The sequence below is a fragment of the Triticum aestivum genome, chromosome 6D (assembly GCF_018294505.1).
Source record: "Triticum aestivum cultivar Chinese Spring chromosome 6D, IWGSC CS RefSeq v2.1, whole genome shotgun sequence".
In the NCBI taxonomy this organism is placed as follows: Eukaryota; Viridiplantae; Streptophyta; class Magnoliopsida; order Poales; family Poaceae; genus Triticum; species Triticum aestivum.
The window spans coordinates 300180152-300200465 of record NC_057811.1 but is presented as its reverse complement, the minus strand read 5'-3'; positions in this window follow the sequence as shown (position 1 = coordinate 300200465).

Sequence of the window (20314 nt, the reverse complement as noted above, 5' to 3'; positions counted from 1 at the left end):
TCCAGCTCACTGATCCGCTGCAAGACAAGCTTCTCCACCTCTGCATCCTTGCCGCGAAGCATGGCGTCAAGCTTCTCCTCGCGTGCAGCGAGGTCCTCCTCCTGGGAGTTCAGCGTGGCCTCGTGCTGGGTCCGGGTGGCTTCGGCGGCCGTGGCCAAGTTCCTCGCCGTTTCTTGAGCTTTCTCGATGTCGGCGAGCTTCATGGTGAGCTCCACGTCGCGCTTGGCCATCTCGCCCTGAGCGGCCTTGAGCTCCTTGTGGGCCTCGCGGAACCAGTCCTGCGTCTCGGCAACGCGCTTCTGGAGGTCCGCCTCCGCCTTCTCCACGACCGCCGTCCTGGACTTAGCCTTGTCCAGGCGGGTGTGGTGGAGCACCTGGAGCTTCCGGAAGCTGGCGCCCATGGCGTGGAGGAGCCGCTCTTCCTGCGAACCGTCGCCACCAACGATCAGCTCGTCGACGATTTCAAGCCCAGCAGCAGCAAGCACTTTCGTCGTCGAACACCTCTCCCTCAACGGGTGTCCTGGTGCTCGACGCGCCTGGAAGGTGGACGGACAAGTCGTCCCTCACCCTCAGGTACTTGCCGGAGCCAGAAGCAGCAGAATAGGAAGGCTGGTCTTCAGCCACCACCTCCTCCTCCTCGGCAGCGGCCCCGCCAGCCTCTCCGGCAGGCCCCTTGCCGGTCTCCTCAGCGGCGGCCTTGCCGGCCTCCCCGGTAGGCCCCTTGGCGGCGTCCTCGGCAGCGCCCTTGGTGGCCTCCTCGGCGGTGATCTTCTCGGCGTCCGCCTCGGCGGCCTTGGTGACGTCCTCGATGACAGCGTCCACGTCCTCTGGGTTCACCAAGGGGGAATCTGGACGCTGAAGAGGGGGGTGAGGCAAGGCCAGGACCAAGAGCTAGAAAGAAAAAGAAACAGGGACGAACGACGAACGACTTACCTGTGCCAGTACCAGGCTGGGAAACGGATGTCTCCTCCCCGCCAACATTTGGCGACGAGGCAAAGCCGCCGGCGCCCAAGTTCTCCTCCTCCTCCATGTGCGTGGGCTCGGTGCTTGGCGCCCTTGCCGGGGACGCCCCTCGGGGCGGCGTGTTGGGAGTAGCCCTCTGTGGCTCATGCTGCTGCTGCTCTCCTCCTGCATACCTGGCAAGGTCAGCACCAAAGTGTCGTGCCCCTGACACATGTCGACGGGGGGAAGAGTGATGAACTTACGCTGGGGGCTATGCCGGGGGCTGCTGTCCGGGCTGCTCAACACCACCAGTGGCGCCCTCGAAGTACCAACTGGGGGCTGGCCACCCGCCGAGACCTTGGCCCTCTTCACTCTCTGGGCCAGCGTCTCCACGTCCCTGCAAAGGCAAAGACAAGTCAAGACGAGCAACACAGATTGAGGAGGCAGAGATAACGAAAAGGAACCAGATACTTACTCGTCGTCCGCCTCCTCCTCTGCTGTTTTCCTCTTCCTCCTCAGGCTGAGGGATCCATAATCGAAAGTAACCTCCATATCAACATCCGCCGGAGGGGGGGGGGAAGGAGGTGGTGTCTGGACACACGTGGACGAAGAAGGGGCGGCTGTCTTCTTCTTCACCGCGGCCTTCCCCGGCTTCTTTGCCGCCGCGGCCCTCGTGTGGCGCCCGGACCCCTCCAAGGTCAGCTGCGGCTGCGCAGCCCTGCCGGGCCGGACCGGCTCGCCGGAACTGGCCCGCCGCAGGACTCGCCCTCTCCCCGTAGCCGACGTCGGGCCGGCGGTCTCGGCCTCCTCCTCCGACGACTCGCTGACCACATCTTCAACCAGAGGAGCCTCGGTGCCAGCGCTGCTGGCTTCCCCGGCGGCCGCCGCCCACGAGGCGAGCTCCTCCTCCTCCGCGGTCGTCGCAGCCTTGTCCTCCACACTGCCAGCGCTGTCGACCTCCTCGGCAAGCTGTGCCGCCCTCGCCCTGGAGGCGATGTAGTCCAGTTCCGCCTGGGTGGTGTCCTAGACAAGCAGCCGCTCGGCGTCGGTGTTGACGTACCCCTCGTGTAGAGTATCAAGAACTGCTGCACCTCGGCGTCCTCCGGCTCCTTCCAGCTCGGGTCAAGGCCATGCGCGTTGTAGTCTGGCATCATGGCAATGATATCGGACCGGCACGAGTTATTGCACAACGGGACCACCCCCGTCGGCAGCTTGAACAAAGGCCCCTTGAGGACCTTGCCGGACTTCGCGGCGGCCCTCGCGACCTTGCCGGTCCGCTCGACCTCGCCGTCGCGGCCCACATCGAGTTGGAAGAGCCGCTAGCAGAAATGGGCGTGTCCCATCACTATGAAGTTGTGGTCGAGGCCGAGACAGAGCCACATGATGTCGGCGGGGTTCGTGAAGAGCCAGGCTGGCCTCCCCTTGTTATGCAGTGGAGCGATCCGGTGGCGGATGAAGTCCACCCCGATCATCTCAAGGGTGAGCCCGGCCTCGGTGAGCCAGAGGATCCTGGTGGGGGCGACCGTGAGCCTCTCATCGTCAGCGTCGATGTCGCTCCAATCGCTTCTGCGGACCGGCGGCGCCCGGCGAACTTCGCAGAACGCCGGCAGGTCCTTCTCCTCGATCCAGCACCACCGGCCCCGCCATTCTTCCCACTTCTCCTTCATGGCGCCCTCCGGATACGCTCCCTTGGATCTTGAGACCCAGGCGATGGAACTGGAGATGGCGCCCCCTGGTTGGATCCGAGGGGAGAAGTAATGGCGAAAGAGCACCGTGTTGGGGTGCACCCTGGCGAAGCCCTCGCAAAGATGCGCGAAACGGGCCATGCACGCCACCGCATTCGGAGTAAAATCCAGGAGGTGGAAGGCAAAGGTATGCATGACATCGCTGAAGAAATCGGAGAAGGGAGGAGAGAGCCCGCAGGAAAAATAATCGACAAAGAAGGGGTACCGATTTGGGGCAGCCTCGGCGCAGTCCGCGGGGATGACACGCGTGGCTGGATGCCCCGAATTCCCCCCCGTCTTCACTCCCCACAGGGACCTGAAGGAGTCCCGAAGCTCGAACACGTCAACTGTCGAGGGGAAGCAGGCAGACTGCGTCCGCTGCACCGCCAGCGCACTCTCCGCGGCTCCGGCTGATGTCTACTACGCAACCTTCTTCTTGTAGACGTTGTTGGGCCTCCAAGTGCAGAGGTTTGTAGGACAGTAGCAAATTTCCCTCAAGTTGTTGACCTAAGGTTTATCAATCCGTGGGAGGCATAGGATGAAGATGGTCTCTCTCAAGCAACCCTGCAACCAAATAACAAAGAGTCTCTTGTGTCCCCAACACACCCAATACAATGGTAAATTGTATAGGTGCACTAGTTCGGCGAAGAGATGGTGATACAAGTGCAATATGGATGGTAGATATAGGTTTTTGTAATCTGAAAATATAAAAACAGCAAGGTAACAAGTGGTAAAAGTGAGCACAAACGGTATTGCAATGAGTTGAAACAAGGCCTAGGGTTCATACTTTCACTAGTGCAAGTTCTCTCAACAATAATAACATAATTGGATCAAATAACTATCCCTCAACATGCAACAAAGAGTCATGCCAAAGTCACTAATAGCGGAGAACAAACGAAGAGATTATGGTAGGTTACAAAACCACCTCAAAGTTATTCTTTCCAATCAATCCATTGGGCTATTCCTATAAGTGTCACAAACAGCCCTAGAGTTCGTACTAGAATAACACCTTAAGACACAAATCAACCAAAACCCTAATGTCACCTAGATACTCCAATGTCACCGCAAGTATCCGTGGGTATGATTATATGATATGCATCACACAATCTCAGATTCATCAATTCAACCAACACATAGAACCTCAAAGAGTGCCCCAAAGTTTCTACTGGAGAATCACGACGAAAACGTGTGCCAACCCCTATGCATAGGTTCATGGGCGGAACCCGCAAGTTGATCACCAAAACATACATCAAGTGAATCACGTGATATCCCATTGTCACCATAGATACGCACGGCAAGACATACGTCAAGTGTTCTCAAACCATTAAAGACTCAATCCGATAAAATTACTTCAAAGGGAAAACTCAATCCATTACAAGAGAGTAGAGGGGGAGAAGCAACATAAGATCCAAGTATAATAGCAAAGCTCGCGATACATCAAGATCGTGCCAAATCAAGAACACGAGAGAGAGAGATCAAACACATAGCTACTGGTACATACCCTCAGCCCCGAGGGTGAACTACTCCCTCCTTGTCATGGAGAACGCCGGGATGATGAAGATGGCAACCGATGAGGGTTCCCCCCTCCGGCAGGGTGCCGGAATAGGGTCACAATTGGTTTTTGGTGGCTACAGAGGGTTGCGGCGGTGGAACTCCCGATCTATTCTCCGTTCTGGAAGTTTTAGGGTACGTAGGTATATATGGGTGAAAGAAGTATGTCGGTAGACCTCCGGGGGGCCCACTAGGCAGGGGGGCGCGCCCTAGGGGGGGCGCGCCCCCACCCTCGTGGACACCTCCCTTCTTTCCTGACGTGCACTCCAAGCTTTTCCGGTAGCTTTCCTTCCAAAATAACTTCTCCAGTTGATTACATTCCGTTTTGACTTCGTTTGATATTCCTTTTCTTTGAAATACTGAAATAGGCAAAAAACAGTAATTCTGGGCTGGGCCTCCGGTTAATAGGTTATTCCCAAAAATAATATAAAAGTGGATAATAAATCCCAATATTGTCTAAAACAGTAGATAATATAGCATGGAGCAATCAAAAATTATAGATACGTTGGAGACGTATCAAGCATCCCCAAGCTTAATTCCTGCTCGTCCTCGAGTAGGTAAATGATAAAAAAAGATAATTTTTGATGTGGAATGCTAGTTGGCATAATTTCAATGTAATTCTTCTTAATTGTGATATGAATATTCAGATCCGAAAGATTCAAGACAAAAGTTCGTATTGACAAAAAGTAATAATACTTCAAGCATACTAACTAAGCAATTATGTCCTCTCAAAATAACATGGCCAAAGAAAGTTCATCCCTACAAAATCATATAGTTTAGTCATGCTCCATTTTCGTCACACAAGAATGCTCTCATCATGCACAACCCTGATGACAAGCCAAGCAATTGTTTCATACTTTAGTAATCTCAAACTTTATAAACCTTCACGCAATACATGAGCGTGAGCCATGGATATAGCACTATGGGTGGAATAGAATATGATGATGGGGGTTATGTGGAGAAGACAAAAAGGAGAAAGTCTCACATCAACGAGGCTAATCAATGGGCTATGGAGATGCCCATCGATTGATGTTAATGCAAGGAGTAGGGATTGCCATGCAACGGATGCACTAGAGCTATAAATGTATGAAAGCTCAACAAAATAAACTAAGTGGGTGTGCATCCAACTTGCTTGCTCACGAAGACCTAGGGCACTTGAGGAGGCCCATCATTGGAATATACAAGCCAAGTTCTATAATGAAAAGTTCCCACTAGTATATGAAAGTGACAAAACAAGAGACTCTCTATCATGAAGATTATGGTGCTACTTTGAAGCACAAGTGTGGTAAAAGGATAGTAGCATTGCCCCTTTTATTTTTTTATTTTTTTATATATTTTTTTGGGCCTTTTTTTTTCTTTGGCCTTTCTCCTTTTTTTGGGACAATGCTCTATCGAATGATGATCATCACACTTCTATTTATTTACAACTCAATGATTACAACTCGATACTAGAACAAAGTATGACTCTATATGAATGCTTCCGGCGGTGTACCGGGATATGCAATGAACCAAGAGTGACATGTATGAAAGAATTATGAACGGTGGCTTTTCCACAAATAATATGTCAACTACATGATAATGCTAAGCAATATGACAATGATGAATGTGTCATGATGAACGGAATGGTGGAAAGTTGCATGGCAATATATCTCGGAATGGCTATGGAAATGCCATAATAGGTAGGTATGGTGGCTCTTTTGAGGAAGATATAAGGAGGTTTAGGTGTGAAAGAGCGAATCATATCACGGGGTTTGGATGCACCGGCGAAGTTTGCACCAACTCTCAAGGTGAGAAAGGGCAATGCATGGTACCGAAGAGGCTAGCAATGATGGAAGGGTGAGAGTGCGTATAATCCATGGACTCAACATTAGTCATAAAGAACTCACATACTTATTGCAAAAATCTACAAGCCATCAAAAACCAAAGCACTACGCGCATGCTCCTAGGGGGATAGATTGGTAGGAAAAGACCATCGCTCGTCCCCGACCGCCACTCATAAGGAGGACAATCAAATAACACCTCATGTTTCAAATTTGTTACATAACGTTTCCCATACATGCATGCTACGGGACTTGCAAACTTCAACACAAGTATTTCTCAAATTCACAACTACTCAACTAGCACGACTTTGATATCACTACCTCCATATCTCAAAACAATCATCAAGCATCAAACTTCTCTTAGTATCCAAAACACTCATAAGAATTCTTACAAATCTTGTATGCCTAGCATAATAAGATTAAGCAAATTACCATGCTATTTAAGACTCTCAAAATAATATAAGTGAAGCATGAGAGTTCATCTATTCCTTCAAAATAAAACCACCACCGTGCTCTAAAAGATATAAGCGAAGTACTAGAGCAAACAACAAACTACTCCTAAAGGTATGAGTGAAGATCAATGAGTAGTTGAATAATTATGCAACTATGTGAAGACTCTCCCATTTAAGAATTTCAGATCTTGGTATTTTATTCAAACAGCAATCAAAGCTAAAGAAAATAAAATGACGCTCCAAGCAAAACACATATCATGTGGTGAATAAAAATATAGCTCCAAGTAAAGTTACCGTTGAACGAAGACGAAAGAGGGGATACCTTCCGGGGCATCCCCAAGCTTAGACGCTTTGTTATCCTTGAATATTACCTTGGGGTGCCTTGGGCATCCCCAATCTTAGGCTCTTGCCACTCCTTATTCCATAGTCCATCGAATCTGTACCCAAAACTTGAAAACTTCACAACACAAAACTTAACAGAAAACTCGCGAGCTCCGTTAGTGAAAGAAAACAAAACACCACTTCATGGTACTGTAATGAACTCATTCTTTATTTATATTGGTGTTAAAACTACTGTATTCCAACTTCTCTATGGTTTATAAACTATATTATTCATCAAAATAAGCAAACAACACACGAAAAACAGAATCTGTCAAAAACAGAACAGTCTGTAGTAATCTGTATCAAACACAAACTTCTGGAACTCCAAAAATTCTAAAATAAATTGGTGGACATGAGGAATTTTTCTAGTAATCATATTCAAAAAGAATCAACTAAACATCACTCTCCAGTAAAAATTTGAAGCTAATCTCGTGAGCGCTAAAGTTTTTGTTTTTTTTACAGCATGATCATGAAGACTTCACCCAAGTCTTCCCAAAGGTTCTACTTGGCACAAACACTAATTAAAAAAAAACCACATCTAAACAGAATCTAGATGGATTATTTATTCCTAAAAAGAACCAAAAAGTAAGAAACTAAAATAAAATTGGGTTGCCTGCCAACAAGCGCTACCGTTTAACACCCCTAGCTAGGCATGATGATTTCAATGATGCTCACATAAAAGATAAGAATTGAAACATAAAGAGAGCATCATGAAGAATATGACTAGCACATTTAAGTCTAACCCACTTCCTATGCATAGGGATTTTGTGAGCAAACAACTTATGGGAACAATAATCAACTTGCATAGGAAGGTAAAACAAGCATAACTTCAAGATTTTAAGCACGTAGAGAGGAAACTTGATATTATTGCAATTCCTACAAGCATATGTTCCTCCCTCATAATAATTTTCAGTAGCATCATGAATGAATTCAACAATATAACCAGCACCTAAAGTATTCTTTTCATGATTACAAGCATAGAAATTTTATTACTCTCCACATAAACAAAATTCTTCTCATGAATAGTAGTGGGAGCAAACTCAACAAAATAACTATCATATGATTGAAAATTAAGATCAAGATGACAAGTTTCATGGTTATCATTATTCTTTATAGCATACATGTCATCACAATATTCATCATAGATAGGAGGCATGCTTTCATCATAATAAATTTGCTCATCAAAACTTGGGGGACAAAAAATATCATCTTCGTCAAACATAGCATCCCCAAGCTTGTGGCTTTGCATATCATTAGCATCATGGATATTCAAGGAATTCATACTAACAACATTGCAATCATGCTCATCATTCAAATATTTAGTGCCAAATATTTTAATGCATTCTTCTTCTAACACTTTGGCACAATTTTCCTTTCCATCATACTCACGAAAGATATTAAAAAGATGAAGCGTATGAGACAAACTCAATTCCATTTTTTTGTAGTTTTCTTTTATAGACTAAACTAGTGATAAAACAAGAAACAAAAAGATTCGATTGCAAGATCTAAAGATATACCTTCAAGCACTCACCTCCCCGGCAACGGCGCCAGAAAAGAGCTTGATGTCTACTACACAACCTTCTTCTTGTAGACGTTGTTGGGCCTCCAAGTGCAGAGGTTTGTAGGACAGTAGCAAATTTCCCTCAAGTGGATTACCTAAGGTTTATCAATCCGTGGGAGGCATAGGATGAAGATGGTCTCTCTCAAGCAACCCTGCAACCAAATAACAACGAGTCTCTTGTGTCCCCAACACACCCAATACAATGGTAAATTGTATAGGTGCACTAGTTCGGCAAAGAGATGGTGATACAAGTGCAATATGGATGGTAGATATAGGTTTTTGTAATCTGAAAATATAAAAACAGCAAGGTAACAAGTGGTAAAAGTGAGCACAAACGGTATTGCAATGAGTTGAAACAAGGCCTAGGGTTCATACTTTCACTAGTGCAAGTTCTCTCAACAATAATAACATAATTGGATCAAATAACTATCCCTCAACATGCAACACAGAGTCACTCCAAAGTCACTAATAGCGGAGAACAAACGAAGAGATTATGGTAGGGTACGAAACCACCTCAAAGTTATTCTTTCCAATCAATCCATTGGGCTATTCCTATAAGTGTCACAAACAGCCCTAGAGTTCGTACTAGAATAACACCTTAAGACACAAATCAACCAAAACCCTAATGTCACCTAGATACTCCAATGTCACCTCAAGTATCCGTGGGTATGATTATATGATATGCATCACACAATCTCAGATTCATCTATTCAACAAACACATAGAACCTCAAAGAGTGCCCCAAAGTTTCTACCGGAGAATCACGACGAAAACGTGTGCCAACCCCTATGCATAGGTTCATGGGCGGAACCCGCAAGTTGATCACCAAAACAAACAACAAGTGAATCACGTGATATCCCATTGTCACCACAGATACGCACGGCAAGACATACATCAAGTGTTCTCAAATCATTAAAGGCTCAATCCGATAAGATTACTTCAAAGGGAAAACTCAATCCAGTACAAGAGAGTAGAGGGGGAGAAGCAACATAAGATCCAACTATAATAGCAAAGCTCGCGATACATCAAGATCGTGCCAAATCAAGAACACGAGAGAGAGTGAGAGATCAAACACATAGCTACTGGTACATACCCTCAGCCCCGAGGGTGAACTACTCCCTCCTCGTCATGGAGAACGCCGGGATGATGAAGACGGCCATCGGTGAGGGTTCCCCCCTCCGGCAGGGTGCCGGAACAGGGTCCGATTGGTTTTTGGTGGCTACAGAGGCTTGCGGTGGCGGAACTCCTGATCTATTCTCCGTTCTGGAAGTTTTAGGGTACGTAGGTATATATGGGTGAAAGAAGTACGTCGGTAGACCTCCGGGGGGCCCACGAGGCAGGGGGCGCGGCCTAGGGGGGGGCGCCCCCACCCTCGTGGACACCTCCCTTCTTTCCTGACGTGCACTCCAAGCTTTTCCGGTAGCTTTCCTTCCAAAAATAACTTCTCCAGTTGATTTCATTCCGTTTCGACTTCGTTTGATATTCCTTTTCTTCGAAAAACTGAAATAGGCAAAAAAACAACAATTCTGGGCTGGGCCTCCGGTTAATAGGTTAGTCCCAAAAATAATATAAAAGTGGATAATTTAGCCCAATATTGTCTAAAACAGTAGATAATATAGCATGGAGCAATCAAAATTATAGATACGTTGGAGACGTATCACCTGCGTCTTTGGCCACTCCCTTGCCCTTGGTGGATTTTGGCGCCATGGCGGCTGGGGGAGGAGGGCAGGACAGAGGGTGGCAGAAGCGCAACGGCGGCGAGCAGGAACGAAGCTTGGAGAAGAAGAGGAAGGCAGGCGGAGGTTTCCGAGATTGGGGTTGCGCGAAGGGTAAAAGGAACAGTGCGCCCGCGGTTATCCCTTTTCATGGGGAAGCCGCGGGTCGCGCTGCCCATTTACTGCGATGCGACACATGCATGCAAGAACCGCCCCACGCATGCCGCGGGTCGTGCGCGCGGGTCGTGGGAGGCGAAGCGCGCGAAGAGTTTTACCGCGGTAAAAACCGCCCCGCCTGCCCGCGCACCGTTTTGGGCCTGGCCCAACAACGTGTCGCGCTTATGTGTGGCCCTAGCCCGGGGGCTCCTGTCGGTGTACAAAAAGAGGGGCACGCTTTTGTACCCCTTTACCTGTGCACGGGCAATCGGAGCCGCGCCCACGGTCACACCAAGCAGAACAGGGGAGGTGAGCCAAGGTAAGACCGAAGCCCAAGATCATCAGAGCAACGCCAAGACCAAGACCACAAAGAGCAGACGGACGAAGCAGGTTCCCCCGGCAAGACCCTTGCCGGGGCAGCCTCAGCAGCCCCGGCAAGACCCTTGCCGGAGCAGCTCGCCCCACACCAACAGAGCAAGCCACCCTTGAGCCCACGGTCCCAAACGCCATCATCCACGTGGGGCCAGTGCTCGGGAAGGCACCTCTGCGGTGGCATGCAGATCTTTGTGAAGACATATTCAAGATCAGATGAGGATTAGAAGACGACGATCCTCGGCAGGATCCTTGCCGAGGAAGGCCACCAGACCCCCGGCAAGGTCCTTGCCGGGGACGACAGCATGCCACGGCAAGACCCTTGCCGGGCCACCCGGCAAGGCCCTTACCAAGGACGCCAACGGGGCCATCGCCAGGCCCATGCCAACCAAGCTTCCACCACCGTTCACATGCAGCTGCCAGCCCAACCAGTTGGGCGGGCACCTGCGTGGCAACATGCAGCTCCCAGGCCAACTCATCGAGCGCCTGCGTGGCAGCATGCAGATCTTCGTGAAGGCTCCACCACGTGCCACCTCAGCTACCTGCCTGCCTACATGGTGCCGCACGCATCGCTGGCCAAGGCGCGTGTCGAAGCGAGGAGGAGCGGCGATGGACGGGACGGGCCTCGCCCTCGTCCCCGATAAAGCAGAGGGACACCTAAGCTACGCATTAAATGCGTCTTGTCCTGTAATACGAGCGATAAGCTCAGGGCACTGTGCGCCTTTCCACCTCCTGTTTGCCACTGTGGCAGCCCCTTTCGACTATAAAAGGAGGCCCGTGGCATACTGGAGAAGGATTTGGCTCTTTGGAACCACGCACTCACCACAGCTAGTTCGAGACCTCAAGAACTCTCTGAAATACACCCGCCAAAGCAGGACTAGGGTTTTACGCATCCCCGCGGCCCGAACCTGGGTAAACGCTCCATGTGCTGGCTACTGATCCTGCTCTTCTTGCAACCCTGCGCCCCGGCAACCGTAGTAGGGATTCTTGTGACCCCATAGGTGTCATTTCCCCCGACAGAATCACTGCTGCTTTTGCTCCAGCCAGAATCGCTGTTGCTTTTGCTACAGCCAGAATCGCTGCTGCTTTGGCTATAGCCAGTGTCACTGCTGCTGCTCCCATTGCCTGAAGAGAAGGAAGTACCCCTGCCGCAGGTCGTAGGCACAGTAGAACTTCTCCCAGCCACGACACAGGTACATGTGGCCCTCCTTGATCACCAACTCCACGTCCCACAGCCTGCGAAAGCCGCTGCCGGCCTGTCGCAGCTTCACATTATTTGGCGGATCTTCACCCAGCATGTTCATAAAAGTGTCAGGCAGCCTCTGCAGTTTGGGACAATGAGTGATGTAGCAAACAACAGAGTTATCATAATGAGATGGGTGAAGGGGAGATCTCTCCTTTTATATACCTGCCTCGTGGATGATACTGAAGTCCCAAGTATGATACTGAAGAACTCGAAAGCATCCAACTCGTACTCCGGTGTGGCAGACCGGAGTCTACGGTGGCGGCTTCCCCCCATCTCTGATAAGCAGCAGAAGCGACCAATTAGTACCCTTACAACATTATCATACAACATTGTAACATAAGAAATTTTGAGCAGAAGATAATCAACTACACCAAGTTATCATTTCTCATTAAAAAAACAATGCACTTGTGGACATATGATGGCTGTAGTTGAATTTATTAGTAGCACTATTCATCAAAAATGTTAACTTTAGTTGAATTTCATATAATAACTATTTTAACTTCTTTGGGTCAGCAAACTAGGCAACTAGCTAGCAGTATAAAAACATTCAACTATAAAGAAAAGAAAGAAACTGCAAAACGTGGCGGAACCCTAAATAAGAAAGTATAAAACATGTCTTTTTCTTCTTCTTCCCCTCTTCTTCTTTTTGCCTCTTTTTCCATTCTTCTTCTTCTTCTTCTTCTTCTTCTTCTTCTTCTTCTTCTTCTTCTTCTTCTTCTTCTTCTTCTTCTTCTTCTTCTTCTTCTTCTTCTTCTTCTTCTTCTCCCTCCTCCTCTTCCTCCTTCTACTCTTCTTCTTCTTCTAAACTAAAACTAAAACTAATCTAAAATAAAACTAAACTAAAATAAACTAAAACTAAAACTAAACTGAAACTAAAACAGAAACTAAACTAATAGAAACTAAAAAAACTAAACTGAAATAGGGGGGGAAGAACTCACCTGCAGGGGATCGCCGGTGGAGGAGGCGCAGGGCGGCCGGTGGATGTGAGGGCGGACGCTGGAGGAGGCGGCAGCCCGGTGGAGGGGGAGGCCGAAAAGCCGCGGTGGGACGGGACGGGGGGCGACGCAGGGGAGGGGGCGGGGCGGCGGCGACGCGGTGGAGGTCGTGGCGTCGTAGAGGAGGGGTGCGGGGTGACGGGGCGAGGCAAGGGGCGGCGGCGGGGCAAGGGGGCGGCAGCTGGTTGTCGGGGAGAGAGGACGAGAGAAACACAGACAGAGAGAGAGAGAGGGTGGGGCGGCCGGGGTGGGGCTCGGCCCGTTAGTTAGGTCAACTCTTTGCCGTCCGCCATCATTTGCCGCAGACGGCAAAGAGGGGGGCCTTATGTTTTTTCTACGCAGCTCGTTAGTGGGGCCCACCTCTCTCTTTGCCATATGCCAGCTGACGGCAAAGAAGTGGCTGACGGCAAAGACATTCTTTGCCATCAGCCAGTTCTTTGTCGTCCGTTTTATGTAAGCTGACGGCAAAGACCTTCTTTGTCGTCAGCCAGCAGGCGGCGAAAGAAAAGGCGGACGGCAAATAAGCTAATTCCAGTAGTGTATCATGCATATGGCGCCTCGCATTGCTTACATTATACATCTTATATGTCATTAGCTTAGTTTAGATTTGCTTTGCGTGAATGCCACCTGTTTGGTTTCTATATCATACTCCCACCGTTCCTAAATATTTGTATTTTTAGAGATTTCAACAAGTGACTACATACGGAGCAAAATGAGTGAATCTACACTCTAAAATATGTCTATATACATCCGTATGTGGTAGTCCATTTGAAATCTCTAAACAGACAAATATTTAGGAACGGAGGGAGTATATGGGAGTTATGCAATGCCATCTTCTTTAGCCAGGCATCATATACGTGAATCATGCAATGCGATCCTGTTTAGCCAGTCATCGTATATGCAAATTGTATCGTGCCATATTTGTTTTTATAATGCATTCCATTTGTCAACAATGTTTATACATTCATCTACTCTTCCTGTGCATTAGCCATTCGGGCCGGTCATGGGAAAATCTGGAGTGAAAACAAGGTCTTATGAGCAGTCAGTGCTACCTGTCGATGCAGATTTCTTGCTGGTTACAGATAGCTCCTCAGAGGAGGATTCAGAGACAGATGACCAGTCATATGCCACCATCCCCGAGGTGCATGCTCTAACTTGGCAGGGTTATATTGCTCATATCATGCATATGGTGTCTTGTATTGCTACGCGATCTGCTTAGATTAGACATGCTTTGTGTGCATGCCTCCTGTTTGCTTTCTATATCAGATATGTGAATTATGCAATGCCATGTTTTTCAGCCAATTATCATATATGTGAATTATGCACCACCATGTAGCTAGGCATCATATATGTGAATTATGTCATCCCATCCTTTCTTTCATTATGTATTCCATCTGTCGACAATCTATGTATATTGAACTACTCTTCATGTGTATCAGCCATTTTAGTCGGTTATGAAAAAATTAGGCGTGAAAACAAGGTCTTCGGAGCAGGCAATGGTACCCGTTGAAGCATATATCTCGATGTTTATAGCTAGCTCCTCAAAGGAGGATTCAAAGACAGATGACCAGTCCTATATCCCACCTGAGGTGTATGCTCTAATTTGCAATGTTTATATTTCTCATATCATGCATATGGTGTCTTGCATTGCTTAGTTTAGACATCATATGCACAATATTCAATTCCATCTGCTTAGTTTAGAGATCATACATGTGAGTGTCAGCTGCTTAGTATATGAATCAATTATGTCAATTATATCATGCCATGTTGTATACTTAGACAACATGTATGTGAATTATTTCATCCAAACCTATTTTAGAAAAGACATCATATAGTTTTGTCATGTCATCATGTTTAGATACTCATCATATGTTGAATTATGCCATTATATCCTGTTAAGTTATCCATCATATATCTGAAACTGTGTCATGCTATCCTGCTTAGTTAGCCATCATATATGTGAAATTGTGTCATGCTGTCCTGTTTGGTTAGACAACATATGTGTGAATTGCCACATATGTCTATCATACAATGTCTGTACATTCAATTTCTTTTCTTGTTTATCAGCCATTTGAATTGGAGGGGGTGATGGCAGTATCTAAGGGAGCAAAAACCCATTCTTCACAAAAGACGGTGCTACTCGTCGATGCAGATAGAACCATGGTTGTACTGTCCCACGCACTAGCCCCACCATACATAATTGAGACTCTTCCAGATTGCACACTTACAGCGTTGCACAAAGAACCAGCTACAACCCATCTAACCCCAACCCCAGCGGAGAGTAACCCACTTCTAGTTGACACAGCACCATGTCCACCATAGAGTACCCCCACACGAGCAGTTTTTAAAGCAACTGCAGTACCCAAAGCAGGAAGACCACCACAGCGAACCCAAACTCCACGTTTAAAGCAGAAGAGCAACTGTTCTCAGGTCAGATTCTGTAGCTATGGTCCATACTCCTTTGCTGTTGCATCACTGTATTTACTCAAACCAACTACTTTCGAATTTGAAGGATCCAATTGGAACTCCAATGGCGCAACATGTATGTTTTAAACCTATTCCTTTAACTAGGTTATTGTTCTAACTTCTTGCTCTATGTTGATTTCAGCTTCAGTTGTATAAACAGTTATGTTCTCATGTGATGCACATTACAAGTGTTGCCAGTGTTGTGTAGTTTCTCACACTTATATTATGTCTATGCTGTTGTGTATTAAAAATATATGATTAGAACTGTGTCTCTATCTTGATTTGGCAACATAAACTAGAATGATATGGACAATACAATGACCATAGCACATAGATATATGTTTGTTTCATGTTGTTATTCTGTCCACCTTACTATTGAACTGGTTTACATAAATGAGTTTCGTATACTACATGCTAAACCTGTGATGTGTCTGCTTATTTCTCTTGTAGAATGCGAACATAATATTGGAGAAGAGCACCCCCACTATGCAATGGTAGAGAAAGTAATGTAGATAAGGTTCAAGATAGTGAGACAACCCTAATGGTCTCCAAGAAAGGTGATAAAAATGATCTTGTAGACACTGAGACAACCCCACAGTCCTACGTTGATGTAGTGTTCGAGTTACTAGCCAATACCGCTGGCACAAGCTCTTCGAACTCGCTGCCTGAACCACTTCGGCTTCTTCAGTCTCAGCTACAAGCTGAAAGGCATCAGTCAGCTGTGCTGCGGCAAGAAGCCGAAGGACTGAGGAAGTCCATGCAGAATTCAGATGCAAACTTTCTGGTGCAACAGCAAGCGCAAGAGGATTTAAGTGCCAAACAAGAGATAGAATAAGCTTGCCAACATTATGGGTACCCATGATATTGTTTCTTGAGCTCTTCTGCAGTAGTTTCAGTTCTGGACTTGTTTTGCTGCGGCGTTTATTTGCACTGGTCGCCAACTTTGACAACCAGTGTATGTGATATGCTTCTTTGTTCCCTATATTTGCACTGGTGGCGAACTTTGATGCCCAGTGGATCTAATATGTGTAATAGTCGTGATATCCTACCGTAAGTTGCTTGCTTATTGATTTCCTTGTTGTCTTGTTTATTTGTTTGCTTGTAGTCAGTGCAGTTCTTTTTCCACGGTTTTCTAGTGGCCGCAATAACCTATTTTTTAAAACTAGGCCACAATAACCATGGGCTACGTATTTACTATAGTGACCCTAGGCCTCCTACGGGCCGCAGAAACAAAGGGCCTTCTACGGGCCGTAGAAACAATGGGCCTTCTACGAGGCATAGCATCAATGGGCCTTCTACGGGCCGTATGATCGATTGGCCAAACATGGGCCAATAACGGACCACATTATGGGTCGTAATGGGCTAGAGTTGGAATCGTCTGTTCATGGGCCGACCATAGCAGGACGTCCTTAATCGGCCGTATTTGATGACGCTATGTAAATGGCCCAACGGATTAATGGGCCACAAATGGGCCGACTGTAACCATGGGTTCAATTTGGCCCACAAGCAGAAAAGGCATGTAACGGGCCGTAATTAACCGAATGCTGGAAATGTGCCCAAGAATAAATGGGCCCTGAGAAGGCTGAAAGATAACACGGGATGGAAATGGCCCGATGGAATAATGGTCCGTTAATGGGTATAAAGCAATACACTATTCATTACGGGCCAGTTTCACCAGGGCCGTTAATGGGCCAAGAGTTATAAAGGGCCTCATATGGGCCGAAAGACGTCATGGGCCATACATGGGCCAGAAGATACAACGGGCTGGAATCATATTGGACCGCCCAGATGACGCTATTGGGCCTAATTCGGATGTGCCGTAACGGGCCGCGAGTTAGCGAGCTGTAAATGGGCTATATGCGAACAAGCCGTTAACATGCTTTCCATGGGCCGGCCCGCTACCTTTTGACCAAGTCAAATGGGCCGGCCTTTTCACAGGAATGGGCCGTTGTTGGGCTGTGCCACGTTTTGACATATAATAGAAGCCTTCTGTCCAATGAGTGGATGACATCTGTCCAAACGGTGAGCCGACACGTGGTTCCTCTGGCCATTGAGAATTTTACACGTGGAAAATCCCCATTCATCCGGGCTGTTAACAGGTTATCGGATCCAAATCGGAACCCGATAGCTTAACGGCGACCCGTTACGGTGGATGCCACGTGTAGGTTACCCTTGACGAAAGCAATTCTATGACGCGCTATTTATCGTCATGGAAGTGGACACTTCCGTGATGATAATTTTGGTAATGTCACGGAACACTTCTACGACAGCACATGTATGACTATCTTGATTCTGTCATAAAATCGTCATGGATGTACATGCATGACAGAAAACGTGACCTACTGTGACAAACACGTATCATCACGGAAGTGTATTTTTTTGTAGTGTATATGTGCCATGACGTGACACCATGCCACCTTTGATGACTTTCTGGTGAGTTTTGGATTTATGGGAATTTAAAAACTGAGATTCGAAATGTTTGAGGACGAGCCAGGATGTCGGTACGGTTCTAATTCATTCCCATTCATGGCATGGGACCTAAACATGCACCCAAGGACACATGTATAATTTTTCTAGCCATTTTGGTGAACTGCAGCATGTATTTGTACTTCAGATTTGAATTATGGACATTAAATGCCTAGGAAACTCAATTAGTGTATAAAAGGCCAAACAAACCCTGAATGAGTTTAAATTTCAGCACGGATATTATGTTGTTCCATATTGCCCGTAGAAGAAAATACAAGGCGAAAAGAGGCAGAGATTACGTTTCGCCCACAAGGGGAACACGTTTCCCTATCGGAACCACGAGGCTTGTTTGAGAGAAGCTCCAGTTTGTAAGAGGTTTGTAATAAAGCTTGGCCCAAATTGGACAATGTTTTTACCACGACATATATGTGCCATGACGGGACACCATGCCAACTTTCATGACTTTCTGGTGAGTTTAGGATTTACGAGGATTTAAAAACCGAGATTCCAAATGTTCGAGGACGAGCAAGGACCCCGGTACGGTTGTAATTCGTTCCCATTCCTGGCATGGAACCTAAACATGCACCCAATGACAAATGTCTAATTTTTCTAGCCATTTTGGTGAATTGGAGCATGTATTTGAAGTTCATATTTGAATTATGGACATTAAATGCCTAGGAAACTCAATTAGTGTATAAAAAGGCCAAACGAACCCTGAATAGGTTTAAGTTTCAGCACGGATATCTTGTCGTTCCACGTTGCCCGTAGAAGAAAATACAAGGCGAAAACAGTCAGTGATTATGTTTCACCCACAAGGGGGACACATTTCCCTATCGGAACCATGAGGCTTCTTTAAGAGAAGCGCCGGTTTGTAAGAGGCTTGTAATAAAACTTGCGCCAAAATGGACAAAAAAAATTCCTCTACATATATGTGCCATGTCGTGACACCATGCTAGGTTTCATGATTTTCGGGTGAGTTTGGATTTACAGGTATTTAAAAACCAAGATTCTTCTCACAATTTTTTTTCAAATAGCACACGGTTCACTCACGAAAGCCGTGTGCGCATGTGTCATGCTAGCTCACGCTTCCTTCTCTACTATGTTTTCTATATTAATGTTGTTATATATCCAAATAGGCTAGCGTTTCCTGCCACACCTCTCATCGGTTTCCCGCCTCTTCTCCCATCGTTTTCCCGCTACCAGTGTCAGTGCTCATTCAAGGCTAGGCGGCAACACACCGGCCATGTAAATATTGCACACAGTTTCTAAAAGCACAAATGTTTGTTAAAGAAGGGAGTAGGTCCCATAGGCTGACCAGTGTGAAACGCCTTAATGGCAAGGAGGCAATTCTTATCAGGAAGGGGCGGCTTCCCATCCGCTAGCCTAGTCGAATAGAACGCAGAAGTTAAGCTTGCTCGGGCTGGAGTAGTCCAAGGATGGGTGACCCGGTGGGAAGTTGCATATCTCAAGCTTCATTTAAATGACATGACACGGTCATTATAGAGATAAATATCTCTATAGTGACCTACCATGGCAATTATGTAAACCTTGGGATCCTTGTTTTGCTAATTTGTAGACTATGTTTTTGTTGATTATTTTTTGCTCTAAAAAATTAAAGAATGATTGACTTGACATGTCATGGCGATTATATAAACTTATTTCAGGTCGCATGTAGGGTATAGGGGGCAGGGTGTTTGAGCTCATACATGGGACGACCCCCCCCCCCCCCCCCCGCCTCGAAGTTGGGAAACCGACATCATACATATTGAACCAGGCTTGGAGTCGGGTATGGTGTTCCGTTTGTAATCTAGTTGGTGGTCCATCGAACTTGTGCATTCGGGGTTTAAACACATCACACACCACCGTACCCATACATATTTTCGGGCCGCATGCAGTGTATACGGGGTCTTCTGATCGACCACGTCTCCCTTGTGCGGTTTTTTGTGACGACACACATATCTGTGGGCTCCCCGAGTGTATATATACCATCACTTTGACCGATAATGAGGGGTATGTGTTGGCCATGAATGGATTCCTCCTAGTTCGTGTTAGGGCCGGTCACCGTCACATGTCGCTCAACCAAAGCTTGAGTTCATGCCTTGTTAGGATTCCCTCCCACATGCTCGGATTGCTGGATTCGACCTACATCATACCCTGCGTATCTCGTCCTTAACTACCTTGCCTTCATGGTTGTTGTCTGTATCGAGAGGTAGGCACCACATCTAAATTGTATGTTATTCTGTATTGAAAACACACATCACCCCTTCCCAACGTACATCATTTTGGGTCACATGCAAGAGGTGCTGGTTTTGTGGTCCCTCTCGTGCGATTTTTATGATGGTTGAATCTATTGGCCCAAGCACTTTATCGACAACAATAGTTATCATTTGACCAAACGATAGATTCATTGGTCCGTCTTATGGTAGGTCATGGCGACATGCCTGTATGACCAAAGTATCATTACGTG